At 37.2% G+C, this 20,887-nt stretch overlaps 1 protein-coding gene across 7 annotated transcripts in view; it reads left to right on the forward strand.

Annotated features, from left to right (window-relative positions):
• LOC149553589 (Pseudouridine synthase family protein) overlaps positions 1-20,887 on the forward strand; it is a 321,934-nt gene that overhangs the window by 12,397 nt on the left and 288,650 nt on the right. The gene's annotated exons all lie outside the window — the stretch shown is intronic.

Genomic DNA, 20,887 nt, shown 5'->3' on the forward strand with positions numbered 1-20,887 from the left:
TTCTGGAATCTTGTTTGGTCTGTATGTTCTTCACTATTTCAATGATCAATTGAGTTTTTTGATCTCATGAAGTTATTTCTTGTTCGGTGAAGCTTTGTGGCCCATATCTTGATGATGATCCTGTGTCTTTGGCTGACATCTCTTTTGGATCGCTGATCATGTTTTATCATTTGGAGGTAGATTCTTATGATTTCGGTCCTGACATATATTTGTTGTATGTTTTCTTGTTCTTGGAAAATGGAATTGATTGGGCCAACTTATTTGTTGTGAAGGCTCTTTATATTGGGGCATTTGATCTTTGTTTAGAGAGCATTGGAGAGGGAGTTGTAAGAATAACCTTTGAAGGTTAGTTCTAGGGTTGGGTTTGGATTTCTATTGTAATGAGGCATGTATGCCGAAAGTTTGTAAGCAGCATGTTGCAGGGCAATGTGATGTAAGTATATGAATATGTGATAATGCGAATGTGGGCTTTTGCATGTTTCTAGTTCATTGTTGAGCTATCTATGTTCTTGTGTTGTCGAATTCCATTGTGTTGACTCTTGTTTTATGGTTTGAGCCAAATCCTTTGGGGACACTCTTGCCATGACAATGTTAAGCAATATCAGAGAAAGCTTGTTCCTGTAATTGCAAATCAGTGTTCTTAAAGCTTGCAAAGACCTTGATGTGTTAGTTTGTTAATTTCTTAAATCCAGTATCTAAGTAAATAGATCAGATCTAGATTTACCCAACTAGATTTATTTAACGAAATAAAGCAGCGGAAAACTTAGAAAAGCAAAACATAGTTCATATGCTCTTCAATCAGTTCATCATTCAAAATAACTTCAGAACTTACAAGAGCTCCCAATACATGGGAAAATGGTTCTGAAGCAATTTACAAACAAAACAAAAAACTTCGAATATACTTGGTATTGCTACCTTCTCCTTTGCTATTAACTATTTTAAACTTTATTCTTTCTACCCTGCTGAAAATCATAAATTGTCTTCTCTGATTTTCTGTCTTTCTCTCAATATCCTTCTTGAGAAAGATTATTTTCTATTTAACCCTTAACTTCCTTTTATATAGCAGTTGGGAAAAGTAGAGTCCTACTTGAACTCTTCTTCTTAGGTGACTACTTTAATTAGTTAGGTGGATGCAGTAGAGTTCTACTTGAACTCTACTTCCTCAAAGTAGAGTCCTACTTGAACTCTATTTCTAACTTACCTTTATGAGCTACAATTATCAACACTCCCTCTTAGCGAGGAAGGCATTCACCACCACACCAAGCTTGTCTCGAAAGAAAACAAACTTCCCTTTTACCAAGGGTTTGGTGAGCATGTCTACAACTTGTTCATCCGTCAAAATATACTGAAGCGTAATTGCTCCCTTCAAGACCTTGTCTTTGATGAAATGATATCTAATTTCAATGTGTTTTGACCTATCATGTCATGTCCCCTTTATAATGACATAATTTTAAACAGAGAATTTGCCTATCATCGACTCTCGTAAGCAAATGATTATGGAAAGAGGGTCATTTTTTCTCCAGATGATTACATTTTTGCTCTCGGAGAATAATAATTCAGTAAGTGGGGCCTACTCGTTCTAATATTAAATTAAGGTTGTACTCTAACTTTATAAAGTTATTTATTTAATTTTATAAAGTTTAATAATTAAAGTACATCATAAAAGATGATTCCAGAAAACTTCCAGTAACTTCTCAGCGAAGTGAATAAATAGAGGACTTAAGGCACCCATTTGGACAAGTGGTTTTGTGAATTCGACTTCTATTCCAGTTGGAGCGATTTGTAGTCATTGGTCTGCAAATTCTCAATTATCTTTGGGAACGAGAACTCCCATTGATAAGCAATTTTGAGGATGTGAAATATCATTTGAATTATTGCACAACAGGAGGTGACATTTCAGTCATTTCACCTGGATAGAGATTGGTGACCTAAGGTCAAATTCGTGATTCGTTGATAACAGAGGAAGAAGTTGCTATTGACAGATTCGGGGCACATTTTTGGCAAGTTGCTTCCTGGTTTCACCCGTAACCAGTCCGGCTTAGACCACAACAAATCGGGTGATTCTTTGTAGAAGACGTAAATTTATATAGAGAGATCGCAAGGCCTTGGTCGGGTTAGCAAGCAGATCGTTTACCTGTCTTACCTGTGCACTGACGGCTTAGCCCGCGTCAGGAGTACCAGCTCGGAGGGAGGAATAAATTTGTTGAAAGATCGCAGTATGAGTATAAGGAGTGACGGCACAAATCGGGCAAATCTTTAGACCAGTTCATCCGTCCATGAGCCGTAATAAAAAAACGGAAGTCGCGACCTCCCCATTCCGATTTGGAAGTCTTCCCACGGCCTCCGCACATTATCGTGACTCTTTGAGTTAAAAATCATTGGGTCGGGGGTTTATCCAGGAGCCGAACTCCATTCGCAGGATCTACAGTCGACTCCCGCAGTTATTTTTTTGGTCATCCATTGTAGGAGGGCACGGGCCGGTTCGGAATCAGTCAAGCACGACCTTTCCCTTCAGACAACGGTGAACTTGGAAACTCATTCTAGCTCAGCCTGTGTATTTGCCAACGTTTTTTTTTTATGGGAGATTCGAAATTCAGGTTCTATTAGTTTTTCTTTAAAAAAATGATTTGTTCTTGTACAGTCCTGATGGTGATTAATGCAGACTTAGTATTTGGATTCAAATAAAACTACAATTTGATTATCATTGCACCCATATGATGAAAATTGTTAAAAACATTACATATACTTAGTGATTGCATGTCATCAATCTGCATCAGTTATTTTTTCCGTTGTGATTTTAAATAAGTGTCATCACATATCATAAAACACTAGATTCTCTGAGAGTTTTGTGCAAGTTTGATTGTCACAATTAATCACGGTAGACTCCAAATTTTGATCAAATAAACTTGTAAGCAACTTATGAAGCCAAATTGCTTCACAACTTGCCAAACTAGTTGCCATGTACTCAGCTTTAGCTGAATTGAGTGCTGCTGAGGCTTGCTTCTGGCTGAACCAGGAAATCATGGCTGACCCTAAACTGAAACAACACCTTGAAGTACTCTTCTGATCTGTATCACTCCTTGCCCAATCTAAATTAGAATACCCTCGCAACTTTACCCCATCTCCACAGAGGTATTGCGAACCATACTCCACTATGCCCTGCAAATATTTGAGCACATGCTTTGCTGCGATCCAATGAACTTCCCTTGGCTCTACCATATACTAACTCAAGCTTTTTATAGCAAAACAAATGTTTGGTCGAGTGTTGATGATATACATCAATGAGCCAATTAATCGCCTATATTGTCTAGAATCTACCAATTCTAATTTTGAAGAATCAACCTTCTTCAAGTTGGTTACCATTGAAGTAGCCATTGATTTATTGTTCTCCATCTTGAATCTCTTAAGGGTCTGCAGGGTATACTTCCCTTGTCCAAGAAAGATCTCTCTCAATCTTTGCCAAACCTCAAGTCCTAAAAAGTAATGCATCAACCCAATGTACTTCATCTCAAATTTTGTTACCAAATCTGACTTGCACTTAGTGATCAACTTCTCTGCCCTTGTAAGAATTAGGTCATCCACATAGAGCACCAAGATGAGGATCTCGGATCCAACAAGTATGAAGTATATAGGTTGGAATCTGCCTCACTCTGGGTAAAACCCATGCTCTGCAAATAGCTGTTGATCTTGGAGTACCATGCCCTTAGAGCTTGTTTGAGTCCATACAAGGCTTTCTTAAGCTTGCATACATGCGACTCTTTGTCATGTACCTCAAACCCCTACGACTTCTCTATATATACTTCTTCCTCAATGATTCCATTGAGGAATGTTGTCTTTACATCCATCTGGTGAATCCTCCACCCTAACTTTGAAGCAATGGATATAACAACTCGAATAGAAGAATATCTAGCAACAAGAGCAAAGGTCTCCTTGTAGTCTACTCTCTCTTTACGAGAGAATCCTCTGGCCACAAATTTTGCTTTATACTTGTCCACACTGCCATCTGCTGCATGTTTGGTCACTATTGACTTGCCCACTAGTCTTTGCACATATTCCCTAACATCATTCTTCACGATGGAGTTATGCTCCTGTGATGTCCCCGCTCTAGTCAGTTCTCGGGAATAGTGTGTTGGACCTTTTATTGGACCCTTATGGGCTAGCTGGATTGGTTAGAGGGTTAGTGGTACTTTTTGGAGAGTTGGATCGTTTTTGTGTTGAGAGCCCTGTGTTGGTTCACAGTAGGCATTAGTAGTTCAGGAGTCGACAACTTCTGACGGCATGAGATTCTACGAAGATTTGTGGAAGTTATGGCTATTTGAGTGATTTAAGTTATTTATTAGCTTAATATTTTATTATAAAGTCAAATTGACTGTATACTTTTTAAATCACTTAAATATTCTCTAAAAGTGATTTAATATTTAATCACTTAAATTAATAAAGTGTGCCCACTTTATTTAAGTCAAAAACTATTGAAAGTGACTTAAATTATAATTTAAAAGATTTAAATATCAAAAGTGGCGTATTTTTCTTTGAAGTCTTGCCTTTTGAGCATATATGGGCATTTTGGGCAATGAGAAATTCATCTTTGAATATTTTGACTTTGCCTTTGGCTTCTTCCTGTGCTTCTCCTGTGATAGGGTTTTGAGCATTTTTTTTGTCCATTGGAGAACGATACCTCTTCAGTATTGAGCACTCTTGAGATTGTGAAAGATCAATTGAATTAGTGCAATTGAGAACTTCACTCAGAGGTTCTACATGATTCAGATAGAGTATTATATAAAGATTTACTGTTGATTGCAATAAGAAAGGGGTTTCTTCCTTGTGGCACTTTCTTCTTTAAATTAGTGGCTTCTAGCAAGGTTATTACTCATTCTTCTTCTTGACCGCATGACTTGCAGTGGGAATTGTGCATTCAACCTAAATCTGGAGGCCAGGCGTCCTTTACTGTCAGTTTTCAACATTTTTGGTAGGCGAGTTGGCTTACTATTTTAAATTAAAAAATTGGAAACATTCTAGTATGTTTATCATTCATGATCTCATTGTTTCAATAAAATAACGTCTTTTGCATTTCCATTATGTAGGAAACTGCTCTGTATTTCAGTTTATAAGCTTTTATATGCTGCACCACTTCTCTTCTGTTTGAACTTTTCTCTAAAAAACTAAAATAACACAATAAGACTTGAGAGTTTACTGGAGTTTGAGTTGAGAGCCAGTAGGGCTCATCATAGTGGTATCAGAGCCTAGTTATCCTGCCAGCTTGTGGGAAAAACATTTCTATGTGGCCACACCAGAATAGGTTTGATAGGCACTACACACACAAGGGTCCTAGAAATCAGCGAAATACTTTTGCACCTTTTCAGGCACCTCCATTGTACGAACAAGAAGAGGATTTTGATTTTGAAAATATGGCTGAAAGGAATGATGATGCTCGTCTTAATGATGAAGATAAGGATGCTAGAGAAGTACTGAGAGGAATGGTGGCCGATCGAGAACAGGTGGCAAATATCTTTCAGCAACTTAGCACCAATGTGCAAAACTTGACAATTCCGAGGAGGCCGAATATTGATCAAGATCAGGAAGGTAGCACACATGGAGAGCATCACAGGTATATTGCTCCAACAAGCACCTTTGAGAGAGCCACATGCCCTACTTTTTTTAGAAATGACGCTAAGGAGGTGGAAGAAGGCGGTGAAGGAAACTTTGCTGACAACATCCTAGCTGTGCATGATGAATGGGATGCAATGCCTCCATGAGTTAAGGATCATCTTAACTTTGATCTTTTTATGAGTCATAAAGAGAACACACCAGGAACAGGAATGACAGGGGGCCTAGATACAAATATAAAGATCTATGATAGGCTACCAATAAGCTTACCTTAGCGAACTATGATGGCAGTGGAAGAGTTATAACACATGCCTGGGTGAGTAAATTGGATACATTCCTGACACTACGTCCTATGCCAGAGGAAGATGCTATTAGATTTGCAGCCCTACACCTTGATGGCGTGGCACATGACTGGTGGATTCATGGCATGGCAGCTCTTCACCATTACCAGATTACCTCATACCAGGAGTTTACTGATAGATTGATAGAGAGGTTTGATAAATGTGATCCTGAACTGTTCTTCAGGGATCTAGCACAATTAAAACAAATGGGTAGCTTGGAATCATACATTGGAGAGTTCCAAAGACTATCTGTAATGGTGACATTCATTTTGAAGAGAAGGCTGATCATGTTGTTTATTGAGGGTCTTTTTGAGCCCACGAAAGGTTGGATAAAAGCATTTGATCCACCTACCTTACAGGAGACCATGAGGAAAGCTTGCAGTATGGAGCTCACTACACCTCGTAAGCAATTTGGCACCAAACCTTCTTCCTCCTACACTGAGAACAAATCTGATCCAAAGAAGGCTGATAATGCTGATCAAAAGAAAAGATTTGCAGCTCCATTAGATCGGGACACAATGAATGATCTACATGGAAGGAAGCTCTGTTTTTAATGTAAAGTTCCATATGACTTCAATCATGACTGCCCCCTCAAGCCTAAAGGGCAAAATAGGCACATGGAATGGTTTTATGAGGGAGAAATGTTGACTGATTTTTCTGATGAGCAAGCTGCTATTTATGACACAATGAAGAAATGTGAGAAAATGAGGTAGAAATTGAAGTAGAAAGTGAGCTACAGGAAGCTCATATGTCTAGCATGCAGAGAGAAGGTTCTTTTAGGCTTTGTGGGATTCTAGCAGGTCAAAGAGTCATATCTCTTTTGGACACAGGTGCAACCCACAACTTTATTGATTCACGGTTAGTGGAGAAAAGGGGAATTCAAACTCAGCAGTTTGAAGGCATTCGAGTGAAGGTTGCCGATGGTCACACTCTCACTTCTGAGAGGATGATTCCTAATTTACCATTGAAACTCAACAATTTTGAGTTTAAGGCAGATTTTTATGTTGTGAACATGGGAGGAACGGATATAGTTCTCGACATGAAGTGGTTTCATGCTATAGGAGACTTCACACTTAATTTGCGTGATATGGAGATGAAATTCAAAATTGATGGCACAAATCATGTTCTTAAAGCCATCAAGGCCAGCAATCTAAAAGAAATTTCACTCCGGAGAATGGAATGTTTGATTTGACATGATATGGTAGAATGGGCTGCTGAGTGCAAGTTAATGCCTTCACAATTAGAGCAGCAAGCTTCTCCCTACCATCCAGATGTACAGGAACTCCGAATCAAACACGTAAAGGTTTTCAGTGCTATTCCACCAGGTAGATCTCCTGATAGTGGTATTGAGCACATCATTGAGCTGGATGAGGGCACGAAACCTATTATGATCACTCCTTACTGACACCCTTTACTTCATCAGTTGTTTTGGTGAAGAAAAAGGATGGTACACTTAGGATGTGTATTGACTACAGGATGCTTAATAGGAAAACTATTAAGAACAAGTATCCTATTCCACGGATAGATAAGTTGATAGATAAGCTTCATGGAGCTTGCTATTTCTCGGAGATTGATTTGAGGACTAGTTACCATCAGATCAGGGTCAGAGAGGAGGATCTTGAGAAAACCACATTAAGGTGTCACTATGGACACTATGATTTCTTGGTTATATTTGGCTTAACCAATGCACCAGCTACATTTCAATCTACTATCAACAGGGTTTTCATCCTCGCTTGAGGAAATTTGTTTTGGCATTCTTCGATGACATCCTGGTTAACAACAAATCATGGGAGGAACACATTGTTCACTTAGATGAGGTATTGAGTATACTTGACAGGGAGTCCTTGTACGCCAAGGAGTCCAAGTGTGCTTTGGGCATGGTTGAACTTTTGTATCAGAGTCACATTATCAATAGAGAGGGAGTTAGCATGGATCCAAAAAAAATTCGAGCTATCATCGATTGGCCTACACCTAAGACATTGACACAACTTAGGGGGTTTGTGATTGTGTGCCTTCTATCGTCAGTTCGTTAGTGGATTCTTGAGACATGCTGCGCCACTAACTGATTTGACTAAGAAGGGAGCCTTTGTGTGGATAGCTCTTGCACAGGCATGCTTTGAGAAGTGTAAACTTCTTATGACTACTTGTCTAGTATTGGCTTTGCCAGATTTCGCTAGAACATTTGAGTTACATTGTGATGCTAGTGGTGAAGGTATTGGTGCAGTCATCATGCGGGATCGACACCCTATAGCTTTTCAAAGCAGGTTGCTCAAAGGTCCTGAACGGAGTTTCAGTACCTATGATAAGGAAATGTTGGCCATCATGCATGCCATGGCCAAATTTAGACAATACTTGATTGGTAATAAATTCAATGTTAAAACCGATCACAATAGTCTAAACCATTTTCTTGGACAGCAAGATTTGAACGAAAGGCAACAAAAATGGGTCAGCAAACTTTAGTCCTATGATTTTGACATTGCCTATGTCAAGAGCACTCAGAATGTGGTTGTTGATGCTTTATCTTGCCGCCCTCACTTGAGCTCCATTTCATTGATTACAGAGGATTGGAGACACACGATAGTAGCAAAATATGCTAAGAATCCCTGGGCTTCTAGCATAGTGGATGTGACAGTACAGGACGACAGATACTCACTTGTGGTTTACAAAGGGAGGATATTTCTTGTCCCAGGTTTTGAGATGAGGGGCACAGTATTGAGATCATTCCATGATTCACTGATGGCAGGACATCCTAGTAACTTTAAGACCTATAGGTAGGTACGAGAGAGATTCTCTTGGAAGGGTCTCAAATCATTTGTTCTTCAATATGTCAGGCAATTCCTTGTTTGTTAGTAGAACAAGCAAGAACATACATACCCTGCAGGTTTACTTCAGCCACTTCCTATTCTTGAGAGGAAGTGGGAATGCTTGTCTATGGACTTCATCACGGGCTTGCCGAAAGCTCAAGGGAAAGACACCATTTATGTGGTAGTAGATCGGTTGATGAAGTATGCACATTTCTTCTCAATCACTACTACACACACATCTACTCAGGTGGCGGACTTGTTTTTCCGTGAGGTATTCAGATTGCATGGATTGCCTCGGAGTATAATCAGTGATAGGGATATCAGGGTTTTGAGTAACTTCTGGCAGGAGTTATTTAAACTTTGCGGGACAGAAGTCACTTTGAGTACCAGCTACCACCCACAGATAGATGGGCAGATAAAGATAGTCAACAAAAGGGTGGAGGGATAGTTGAGGAATTACAGTTTAGAACAGAAGAAGGCATGGGTGAAGTGGTTATACCTTTGTGAGTATTGCTATAATACCACTCATCACATGAGTATTCAGATGGCACCATATTGAGCATTATATGGATATGATGCTCCGAGCTTTCTAGATTTATTGCTGAGTGATGACCATTCAGGGTTGTCAGACATGTCGGTGAAGTGGCTTATAAGTTAGATCTTCTAGTGGATAGTAAGGTTCACAATGTGTTCCATGTGTCGCGCCTCAAAAAGACATTGGGACCATAGGTGACTCCTATTGATTTACCACCCCTAGATGATGAGGGGAAATTGATTTTGATACCTGAGGCCATTCTGGTTTCCAGAGAGCGACATCTTCGGAGGTGGGTTATCAGGGAATACTTGGTAAAGTAGAAAGATCTATTGGCAGAGGGTGCTACTTGGGAGAGTGACAATATTCTTCAACATCCGGCTTTGAGTTTGCGCAAATTCAGGAGGGCGGACTGTGATGTCCCCTCTTTAGTTAGTTTTCGAGAACAGTGTGTTAGCCCTTTTATTGGACCCTTGTGGGCTAGCTGGATTGGTTAGAGGGTTAGTGGTACTTTCTGGAGAGTTGGATCGTTCTCGTGTTCAGAGCTCTGTGTTGGTTCACAGTAGGCATTAGTAGTTCAGGAGTCGACAACTTCTGACGGCACGGGATTCTACGAAGATTTGTGGAAGTTATGGCTATTTGAGTGATTTAAGTTATTTATTAGCTTAATATTTTATTATAAAGTCAAATTGACTTTATACTTTTTAAATCACTTAAATATTCTCTAAAAGTGATTTAATATTTAATCACTTAAATTAATAAAGTGCGCCCACTTTATTTAAGTCAAAAACTATTGAAAGTGACTTAAATTATAATTTAAAAGATTTAAATATCAAGAGTGGCGTATTTTTCTTGGAAGTCGTGCCTTTTGAGCATATATGGGCATTTTGGGCAATGAGAAATTCATCTTTGAATATTTTGACTTTGCCTTTGGCTTCTTCTTGTGCTTTTCCTGTGATAGGGTTTTGAGCTTTTTTTTGGTCCATTGTAGAACGATACCTCTTCAGTGGTGAGCACTCTTGAGATTGTGAAAGATCAATCAAATCAGTGCAGTTGAGAGCTTCATTTAGAGGTTCTACATGATTCAGACAGAGTATTATATAAATATTTACTGTTGATTGCAATAGGAAAGGGGTTTCTTCCTTGTGGCACCTTCTTCTTCAGATCAGTGGCTTCCAGCAAGGTTATTACTCATTCTTCTTCTTGGTCATATGACTTGCAGTGGGAATTGTGCATTCTACAGAGGCGTGTGAAGGGTTTGGTTGAAACGCCTTCCTTTTGGTTGTCTTTTGATTTTCATCCTTGGCGTCTAGTATTTTCAGAGACTTGTATCCAGTTTCAAGGAAAGAGAACCTAAATCTAGAGGCTAGGCGTCCTTCACTGTCAGTTTTCAGCATTTTTGGCAGGTGAACTAACTCATTGTTTTAAATTAAAAACCTGGAAACATTTTGGTATGTTTATCATTCACGATCTCATTGTTTCAATAAAATAACGTCTTCTGCATTTCCATTATGTAGGAAAGTGCTTTATATTTCAGTTTATAAGCTTTTATATGCTGCGTCCCTTCTCTTTTGTCTATGAACTTTTCTCTAAAAGCCTGAAATAACACAATAAGATTTAAGAGTTTACTGGAGTTTGAGTTGAGAGCCAACAGGGCTCATCATAGCTCCTCCACCAGGGCATCTCTCCACATCTGTTGTCTAGCTGCTTCCTAAAAGATGGAAGGCTCTAAGTCTATGATGTTGGTTATCAAGGCCATATATATTGGGAGCTTCTTTGGAGGCCTACTCTCCCTGAATGTGATTTTGGGAGCCTCAACATGTTCTCAAGCATCTCTCAAGGTCATCTGGGTCTCCTAACTAATTCAGAAGGGTTTAATTGTCCCTCTCTTGAAGTTTGGCCCTTTATACTAGAAGTTTGTGAACTCTTCTCACCTTTTGAATCCTCCTGCAAAATATCCTCTGCAATTGTCTGTGGATCATGAGATTTCGTGGAGGCCAAGTTTTCTTCAAACTTGACATCCTTGCTCACAACCGTCTTTGTTGTGTTGGTATGAAGACCCTGTAGGCTTTTGACTCTTCTCTATATCACTTGAGGGCTCCAACCTTGCCTTCTTCTCTATAGGCACATGAATATAGATTGGACAACCAAAAATACTAAGATGTCCTATATCCGGTTTAATTTTTGCAAATGCCTCCTTTGGGGTCTTGTCCTCTAAAACCTTGTGAGGGCTTTTTTTTTTTTGTAAATATACGATGGTGTTGCATGTTTTTGCACATAGAAACAATGACAAACCCTAATCATGGATCATGACCTTTATAGAATTGATGATAGATATGTTCTTCCTCTGTGCAACCCCATTTTGTTGCGGATTGTAGGCATTTGTCTTCTCTCTCTTGATTCTTGCATCCTTGCAAAATTCTTTGAACTCATTTGAGGTATACTCACCCCCATTGTCTGATCTCAACACCTTGATCTTCTTCCCTATGGTCCAATTTTATATCTATTAAAATATAAAAGATTTTAAGAACTATTGAGACAACAATGCAGATTTGTTAAAATGAGTCTTCTTCTGATTCATGATTTTGATTCCTTTTTATAGCTTGATATTTTGAGTTTTCCATAAAACTGTGACTTAAATCTAGACTAAGATCAAGTTGTTAGAATAGAGACAAATAAAAGAACAGGAGCAGTTAAATTAATTACTTAATTTTTTCGTACATCAATCACAATATTTAATATGTTCAAAATTATAGTGATTTATAAGTATAATAAGCCTGGATTTAATTACAGGCATAAAATGATAGAATATCAAATAGGTGCCCAATGATACTCCAATAGAAGAATATCCGATATCTCTAAGGATACATAATAATAAGCAAAGAAAAGTAATTCTAGCACAATTATTTCAGAATTGATTTTTGATGGACAACACATGAACTCAAATCAAGGGAGATATCATGGCAACCTATATGCCATTGTGACAGGTTTGATGGAAATTGCCTATGTCAATTTTTGAGAAGGATATTAAGGAAGCTCAATTGGATCACATGCCACCACTCCAATAACATAGAGAATTAGCACGAAGTTTCCATCCAAGTCATCGCAAGCGGTATGGGTTTTTTGAGGAGAATATATGTAATAAAGTCAGGAAAAAAGAAGACTACATAATGCAGTGCATCGATTGCCATTAGAGTATCGTGGGCCCCGCTTGATAAGACTATAGGACGAGCATTTGCTAGCAAAATTTTAAAGACATTCAATAGAGGAGATAGGATACATAGGTGGAAGTAAACAAGATACATTGGCAGATATACATGGGAAATAAAGCACCTAAGGTAATGCAACATTGAGCATTGAGACCCTTAAGGAATTATTGAATCTAATAAGGAGACTTTGATAAATACACATACAAAGATAAAGGTATATAATGTCCCAAAAAGGGACATTAGAAAAAGTTAAAGACATAACTGTATAATATTAAAATTGACTTGGAGAGCGTAGACTCAAATTATAAAAAGGTCAATTTAATATTATAAAGTTGGCTAAATAGGACAAAGAGAGATAAGACGAAAGGCCAGGAAGGGGAGTCGAAGAGTCGCAGCTGTGAGAATAAAAAGAGAAGAGACTCCTTCATTTGATATGCTTGATTTATTATTTCAGATTTCAGTTCTCTCTTGCAAGAGTATTTGGAAAGCTTCAACTTTGAGCTAGTATGAGGATGTAGCCCCTCGTGCCGACAAACAATGGATGCAAACCCATTGTCCGGGGAGACATCAATTCAGGTTTTTCATATACGCTTACAGGTTCTTATTCTAGTATTCCAATCTGACTGTCAAACTGTTTTTAAGATTGGATTTGTTAGTGTAGGTTATTGTATTGCTGTGGTATAATGCAATAACGTTGTTTAAGGAGTTGTATGTGAGTTTACCGGTTCTATGCTGTTAGTTTGTAACACATTTTATATGCTTGAATTCCTGAATATAATTTGGACAAGAATGGATTATTATCTTGTGGAGGATCTCCTGGTTTTATTATTGTGGAGAATTTGCCTTTGTTTGAGTTTGAATAATATATTCAAGAAGTAGTTGGGTAAATCTCTAATGGAGTTTCTACTGATTTCGTTTGAGTTTGGTAATATATCTGCATATTTTAGTTCTGAATATATTGTTGATAGATAAATCTAGTAAATATCTGGTTTGGGATATTTCAGTGGTATTAGAGCTTGTTTTCTTGCCAACTTGTGAGGTTTTGCAAAATATAAAGGGTGCAATTGTTTTTGTTAATGTTATAATTCTGTCAGATAAATTATATTATATATATGAGATATATAATACATGACAAATTTTATATATGGAATAATTAACTTATATTAAGAGTGATATATATATATCTTATTATATAAGTTAATATGTAAAAGAGACATGTCTCTTCAAGAGGCATGCCTCTTTATATCACGTATATATTCATTCGTATAGTAACTTGGAAAACACAAAAAAATCCACAAGTGCTTTTACAAGTTACAAAACAGATTAATGGATCATATCTTTAACATGATATCAGAGTAGGTTCACCTCTTGTTTTATAATATTTTAGATATTATATAGAGAAATATAAAGATATGTATATTATATCTCAGAGAATGCAGTGACTTCTATGTATTCGTTGGTTCCTGATATAAGAGTTTTGTGTCACACTTACATTGAATCTAAATTTGAATACTCAATATCTTGGAATCGATCGAGACCCGACTCGATTTAACTTAGTCACCTACGAATGTGATGCCATGGTTGGACAAGTATGTGCTCTAGACAAGGGCATGTTTTTCTCATTGTATGGAGGGCCACATAGTTTTATTAATTTATGCTACTGTTAAGGCAATAATGCAAAAGGAGAAAGATTCAAAGTGACTTCATTCACACGATGAATGCTACGTGTATATAGGAACATTTGAAACTTGAAAAGATATCAAAAGTTAGAATGTTAGTTGTAGATGTTGAAAAGGAGTCAAGAAAATTAGGAGAGGTCGAGTTGATGAAGGAAGATAATGATTTGATAACTTGGGTCTATTATGATTGCACAACCGATCATGGCAGTAAAATTTGTAAATTTTTTTAATAAGATCTTAGGCATATCTAAGACCTATATCAAATTGTTGCATTGGCAGAAATGTTTTATTAGAAGTGTTGGAAACATATTCGGTCGACAGTATGGACGACTAGGCTGAGTTTGAAATGAGTAAACATGCGACATTGTGCGAACGTAACTACAAATTGCTTAATTTTTTGTCCCGTGAAAACTACAATGAGCCATGTGTCTAATCTTTCGAGGAAGACATCAATTTATTCGATGGGAACAAATTTTTAAATAGAGTGGAAGAATAAGCAGTGATATAGATGACAATCATTGAAGGAAAGAAATTGATAGCGATATAGATAGAAAGGAGGAGTAGATATAGCTAAGGAAGCCATGTCATCAGTCAAAACAAAGATGCTAGTGATCAAAATAGTTAACCTCAAATTGGCTGAATGTATCTCTACCGTAAAGCATATGTGATGGCAACCAGTGATAAGGTAGCTTATAAGGGGCAGCTGGAATAAAGATGACTCAACGAATTGGAAATAAACTCAACGCTTCCTTTCTATGTGGAGTATTAAGGGCCCGCCATGGTAAAGGAGTACGACCTATTCTAGATTATATGCTATATATATATATATATATTAGAGAGATGTCAACATTAAGAAAGGTGCCCTAAATTACTCACATGCGACATTTTAAAGAAGTGATAAATACATAATGAAAGGGAAATAATATAGAGATGGCGTGGAGTATCCAAGGCAACATTATGTTGTAAAAGGGAGGAGTTAATATGAGTCCTCGCCCCTTTTGACCTTGGTAGGGTCAAAATAAAGGTATTTAAAATTGTTTAAGTGTGCCAACATTCAATGTTTAATAAATAGTATTAGGATGAAATGATCCAATCATCCAACATAGTAAGGTGTATGCCATGTCTTAAAATAAAGTGAAGAGAATCCTTGGTAATAGTGACTCATTCTGAAAAATAATGACTTAATAGAAGAAGTCATCTGGAGGGCATTATTGTTTAACTATAAAAGATAAGTATTCTTTTTGAAGTACATTATATATATATATATATATGTATTATAAGAGCTATTTTACCTTGATCTTTTTTGAGGATTCTCTTGTAGGAAAAGGAGGATTGATATAAGATTCAGAGTGAGTCTAACACTTCTTCAAAGGTAACAGGGCTCAGAAGATTGATGTTCAAAGGGACCCTGACATGTTATTAGAGGCAACCTTGAAAAAGAAGGAGAAGACTGAGGATGTTATTTAGTTAACCTTTAGTGAACTCGAAATTATTGATTAAGAGGGAGTAAACCATGTTGAGATGGTTTCTCTAGGTTTCTATAAATTTTCGCAGTCAAGAGGATTGTAATTCATGTGATTTTAATGGGCCTACGCCTTGTATACATCATGAGGAAGTGATGACTTCCAAATGATCATCACTTGTATTTGAAGAAATTGTTGTAAGGTGGCGGTCTTGCAATAAACTTTTTTTTTTTTTTTTAGGCAAAAATGGCAAGCCACTATACTATTTTAATAAAACTGATTCAACGAGGTCAACTGGGAAAGAATTAGTGAAGAAAACCCAACATCATCCCTAATATATACATAGGTTTTAATATTTTAAGCAAAAAATTACAAGGGGTGTATCAACTACCACCCAATGGTGAACCATATAGTGCCTTGACATTGATTTTCTTTTTGGACTATTCCAATCACTAACTTCAGGGCAAACTTATCTAGCAATTAGCACTTAACTTAAAAATCTTCCCAATCAGAGACAAAACCACCTTCAATTGACCTAGGCCGACCAGGAATAGGTCCCTAGCCAGAACATAACTTTGAAGAACCATGAATCCAGTCCAAATCCGAGTTAACCTGATCAATTAAATCCTAAAAATTCTGTTCAATCGGCTGCACAGAAGCTACATTCATATCCCTGGAGTTAGACACATTAGATTCCTTCTGCAAGTCAATCATAGCCTGACCCACTAGCTTTATTCGTTCCACCAAATGAACACCCATTAATTTTGATTCAGGTGGCAAAGCATGTTTTAAATAAATGAAACTGTTAGTGTCTATAGCATGCTTAAGTGCCTCAAAAACAACAAAGAATTCATGATTGTGCAAGAGTTGAAAATGTGAGAACAAACCACCAACTAATGCCGCTCCATTCCATAAGTCATATTTTTGCAAAGCCAAAATCAATTTGTTATCAACCAGAAAATGAGGCCGGATTACCTTATGGGCCAAGGCTTGAAGCATTTCAGGAGATTGCAGGAGATCCATAGCATTGGAAAGGAAAATAGAAATGAGCTGAGATGGGTAGAAAAACAGAAGTGTCGAAGGAGATAAAAACTCTTCACCAATGATATGCCGAATAGCTCTTCAGACTGTGAGTGAATAAATTAGAAACATTTGAACCAACACCTCATCCGAAATAGTGCTCGGTAACACAGTTTCCTCCAAAGCCGGCGGCAAGTATATACGAAAATTCTTTGGCAAGATGACAGAATGCTGTTTCTGACACATTTCATAAGGCAGAGCGATATTCCACCCACAACTCATCTTGTAACAAACATGAGCACAAAGCACAAAATTGAACTCTTGCATATATGAGCAATTGAAGATGTGATACCTCAAGCAATAAATTACACTGTGCAACTTTATATAAGCCATCTAAGCTCGCACAAAAAAACGTCCTTAGAAGATCTTGGAAAAAGTACTAATGACGATGCATTTTAATGACTCGGATTTAGCCACATGTGGAAATCAAAACACAGAAACAAAAATTAAATGCCGTCAGAGAATAATCAGATCTAAAACACTCAAAATATACTATGCATGTCATGTCATCATAAATGCTTTTGATAACCTCATACAACATTAATGAGGTTTGAGTCGTACTCTATTTCCAGGCAACTCGACACCTAATCACTAAAGACCTTGACTCAGCAACTAAAAACTACTCTGCTCGGCACATTGGACAATCCTTCTAAACTCGGCACCTAAACTCGGCATCTGAGACCATTCTGCTACACTCGGCACCTGAATCATCATTACTCTGCTACTAAAAAACTACTCTGCTCGACACATTAAATAATCCTTCTAAACACAACACCAAAACTTTGCATCTGATACCATTCTGCTTCACTCGGCGCCAGAATCATCATTACTCCTCTACAATTACCATCTTATTGAACTCGACAACCAAGTACACTACACAGAGCCTGAAACAATATTGCTAAATTGGGCACCGTAACTCGGCACCTGCAGGATATCAAATGTTCTCGGCACTGTCTTGTTGAACCCGACAACTAACTATGTGAACTGACCAACTTGGCACCTGATACAATTTTGCTTTCCTCGGCACCAGAGCATAGCTTACTCGGCACCAGAATATAACTAGTTCAGTTCGGCACCTAAAGACTTTAACGACACCTTAACTCGGCACCTGAAGGATAACAAATATACTCAGCACTTGATATTTTTCACTCAGCATATAACTCATTCAACCTAGAACAGAATCAACACCTTAACTCAACACCTGTTATTTTTCACTCAGCACCTGAAGAATATCAAATAATCTTGGCACCTGATAATATTCAGTCGGCATATATCACATTCAAACTAGACAAGATCAACTAAACTACTCTGCTCGACACATTAGACAATCCTTCTAAACTCGGCACCTAAACTCGGCATTTGAGACCATTCTGCTACACTCGGCACCTGAATCATCATTACTCCGCTACTAAAAAACTACTCTGCTCTGCACAGTAAATAATCCTTCTAAACACAACACCAAAACTCAACATTTGATACCATTCTGCTTCACTCGGTGCCAGAATCATCATTACTCTACAATTACCATCTTATTGAACTCGGCAACCAAGTACTCTGCACGGAGCCTGAAACAATATTGCTAAATTCGGCACTGTAACTTGGCACCTGTAGGATATCAAATATTCTCGGCACCGTCTTGATGAACCCGACAACTAACAACTGACCAACTCGGCACCTAATACAATTTTGCTTTTCTCGGCGCCAGAGCATAGCTTACTCGGCACTAGAATATAACTAGTTCAGTTCGGCACCTAAAGACTTTAACGACACCTTAACTTGGCACCTAAAGGATGACAAATATTCTCGGCACCTGATATTTTTCACTCGGCATATAACTCATTCAACCTAGAACAGAATCAACACGTTAACTTGGCACCTAATATAATTCTACTTCACACGGCACCTGGACGTAGGCATCTGATACTAATCAGAGATACTCCACTTCAATAACTTTTATGTTGAACTCGGCAATCATGAGAATTGACCAACTCGGCACTTGATAAAATTCTGCTTTGCTCAGCGCCAGAACATAGCTTAATCGGCACCAGAAAATAACTTACTCAGCTCGACACCTAAAGACTTTCTCGGCATCTAAACTTGTATTATGAGATTAAATAAATTGAGTAAATGGTGAATGTCTTGCATCTCAACATTCTAGAAGAACTAGGAGCTCATGTTCACTGTCTCACACGACCATTATGAAATATATTTGATGTTTGAAGACATGTGATGGTTACTTCAAATATAGAGGTGATGATTAACAAAATTGGAGGTTGATATCATGAGACCTGATAGTGACTAAAAACTCTATAAAATAGAGTAAGTGGGAATTCTACATTGTGGGGGCAAATAATAACAAATGTTCCATTCACATTGTTTGACAAAATACTCATTTGGAGGCATTTTCAAATTTGATGCTTATGGTTGTTCATTGGAGCAGCTCGTATCAAGGATGCACAAATAAGTACTCTTTATGTTTTAGTATTACATTTACTAATCTCTATATTCTCTCTCTTAATTCTATTTCCATATGTACAATAAGAGTTATTTGCCTTGATCTTTTTCCTCCAAGAATGTTCTTGCAGGAAAAGGATGATTTATAGCAAGTTCAGAAGGAGCTCTGGTTTAACACTCCATTAGAAGCTGTGATGATTATGTTGGATAATGTGAGGCTCTTGAAGCAAATATCTTTGATGATTGAGATTAAGAGAGGGAGTCTAATAGTTTATTATAGGTAGCCATGGAGAAAGAGAGTGAGCAGAAAACAAATGCTTCAATCAAACTTTTGATGATCTTGGTTCAGAAGGAGTGGACCTTGTTGATGGATTCTTCACTAGTTAGAAACAATAACAGCTATAGGACTATGATTCATGGGATAAAGTCTCATGTATGTAGGTTGGAAGGCCTTATGCTATCAGGATAACCATTGAACTAAGGAAGCATGACATGACTTGCTACCAAGAGGTTAGAAGGATGATAACAGATTCAGAGGAAGTCTGATACTTCATCAGAGAGAACCTTGTGTTAAGAGTTCAGAAAAGTTGATATCAAACCAAGAGGGAGAAACCTTATTCTCTGATATGTTTTATGCTGAATATTGTGACAACACCACATGACAGTATTCGTGGAGACTTCATGCGAACTTTTGATGTCATACATGTATGAGCCTGTCCCCTATGTACATCATGAAGAAGTGATGACTTCTAAATGATTATCACTTGCATTAAGAGAAGTTGTTGTAAAGTGATGTCCTTACAATAACTTGTAGCATGATTCATTTTGTGAAATTGTTTCATTTAAAGGCTTTATCTTATAAATCAACAACTAGGCATTTGATATCATTAATTTGATTATCTATAAATTGCTTGCATAGATATATTTTCGGTACTTGGTGAATATCTTGCCGTGATATTCTGATAGGCCAATACCACATCGAGTACTTGGTGATCATCATTCAATTGATGTTTCTGATAGGCCATTACTCTTGAGAGCTTGGTGAATATCATATTGTTGATATTCTAATAGGCCAATGCTCATGTTACCTAATATGATATCAAATAGTAATTGGTGAATACCATATGTTGATATTCTAATAGGCCAATACTTATATGATATCATGTACTAGAAATCTTTTGATCAAAGATTTCCTATATGTATTATTTTTGAAATATTACTTATGGTATAATATCTATGTGTTTTATCCTTCTTCGTTAAGAGGGAGTGTTAATGTTATAATTTTGTCGGATAAATTTTATTATATATATGAGATATATAATATCAGAAATTTTTTATATATGGAATAATTAACTTATATTAAGAGTGATGTATATATATATAATCATTATATATTGAGGGTATATTAATTGTGTTATAACTATAACTAATGTAAGTTAATAAATCAAAGAGACATGTCTCTTCAAGAGGCATGCCTCTTTATATCACATATATATTCATTCGTATAGTAACTTGGAAAACACGAAAAAACATTCACAAGTGCTTTTACAAGTTACAAAACAGATGAAGGGATCATATCTTTAACAGTATTGATTAGAGATTTTTAGAAGGCGTTTGAAATATCCCAAATGGATAATTGTTCTGCTGCTGCTATAATATTTAATTATATAAATTATATTTTTCTATAGATTTTCTCTGATCTTATAGAGCTAGATAGAAGC

This window comes from Cupressus sempervirens, chromosome 6, assembly GCF_028749045.1.
Source record: "Cupressus sempervirens isolate cs-2001-9-10 chromosome 6, ASM2874904v1, whole genome shotgun sequence".
Classification (NCBI taxonomy): Eukaryota; Viridiplantae; Streptophyta; class Pinopsida; order Cupressales; family Cupressaceae; genus Cupressus; species Cupressus sempervirens.